Source organism: Sinocyclocheilus grahami, unplaced genomic scaffold, assembly GCF_001515645.1.
Source record: "Sinocyclocheilus grahami isolate Dianchi unplaced genomic scaffold, SAMN03320097.WGS_v1.1 scaffold1433.1, whole genome shotgun sequence".
Lineage (NCBI taxonomy): Eukaryota > Metazoa > Chordata > Actinopteri > Cypriniformes > Cyprinidae > Sinocyclocheilus > Sinocyclocheilus grahami.
The window spans coordinates 55,345-57,270 of NW_015506612.1; positions in this window are offsets into that span (position 1 = coordinate 55,345).

Here is a 1,926-nt window from a genome sequence, read left to right on the forward strand (position 1 = left end):
TAATTGGCACCACTCGGCACCTGGTTGGGAAATGTTATGCCCCTTACCATAGGGGTGTGACCTTCAGTGTAAATATTGCGTCAATATCAAATCAATTTGAGCGCGATTTAAACCCGGATGATTGTAACCACTCTTAAGTTCGTCTGCCTTGGGAAAGCTAGCATCTCCGACATAGTGATAACACTCGTTGGCTTCTCTAGTGGAGCTCAACCAGGTCTCGTCCCATTCGTCGATATTTGTGATATCACAAATCCCGGAAAATATGCGTTGTAGTCTTAACAATTCAGTCGTTGTAGTTTTTGAAAAGTGATTTCTGTTAAATAAAATCTCCTTTTGACTTTGAACTTTGCAGATCTTTTTTATGCTCAAACAGCAACATTACAGACTAACTAAAGTTGAAAAATTGAAAAAGCATAGTAGGACCCCTTTAAAAAGTTATATATCATATACATTACAGTAGCAAACAAGATGAACATCAGATAGATGAGATCCTCGCCATGTATTACAGATGACAAAGTGCTCACGAAATCTAAATAAAGTTTTATACTTTGTATTTGCATATACCATAAAGCCATTCAGGTTTTTTTTTTTTCATTGAAAAACAAACAAGCGACAACAAAAATTAATACCATTAAAGAACTGGACTGATGTGCAGTGTCATAAGAATAGTAATACCACTATAGCCTTGTAGTGATACCCATGCCTACTTGAGATCCATCTCATTGGTTTTCATTTTTACTTTCAGAAATGTATTACTTTTGCTAGGAGTAATTATTGATTGAATGTACCTTTTTATTAATATTATTTTTACTTTTTAGATTTTATCAATAACATTTATAGTCTGCTGATTGTATTTGCTTTAGGAACATTTTGTTTGCTTTTTGGGCTTTCTGTTTTTGCCATTGAATTGAATTGAATTGAAAGCCTTTATTGTCATTGTATTATTCTGCATACAATAAAATTAGGTGTTTGAAAACAAACATTATAACCACAGACAATAAATAAGGCTATAGACTGTACAGTACAATTATAAAAGAATGTACAAATATAGCTACAGAGGCAAAATGAGGAGCTAAGAATGGCATGGAGCATCAGACCAACTCTAGCAATGAGTAATTTAAACCATTTAAAGATGATTTTAGTCAAAATGGCTGAAAAAGCATAAAAACAACCACTAGTAATATGATTTATTAGCTTATCACTTTTGACCATAGACTGTAAAAAAAAAAAAAAAAAAAAAATGGACGACGTGTCTCCTATTCCCTCCACTATAGAAAAGTGAAGCCAAAGCATCTCAGTATGGCCGCTGCCATCTTGAGTAAATGACATCATTTGGAGCCAGAATCTGCGCAGTAAAGACTTGTTTGGAGCCAGAGTCTGCGCAGTAGTGTCGTGAGGTGGAGCCGCAGTATCAAACTCCCGCAGACCCAATCAACCATAACGACACGCCCCATTTTTATAGCATCAAATTACTAGCTAAAATCAAACTTATCATAAAAACGAACAATTGAACATATATCAGCGTGATAATTACCTTAAATGACCAAAACCATCTTTCGGAAAATTGTATTGGAAGTGTAATTAATTTTTTTATTTTGACTCAAGTCCCATTTATTTACATGGAGAGGTCGGGGTTTATGACCTGTACTGCAGCCAGCAACCAGGGGACGATCAAAGAGCCCTCAGCTTCACTTTTCAGGACGTATGAGGCACACCCGCTTTTGACCAGTGGCGCTGTTATCAAATATATTTGGTGTGTTCTGTGCATGGTGACACACAAAGTTTGGTGTCAATTAGGGCTGTCGTGGTGAGGGAATTACCCTTGCGGTAATTTTGAGTGACTCAATAGTGCGATATGCTGTATATGCAGATATATATATATATATATATATATATATATATATATATATTGTATATAAGAGATGC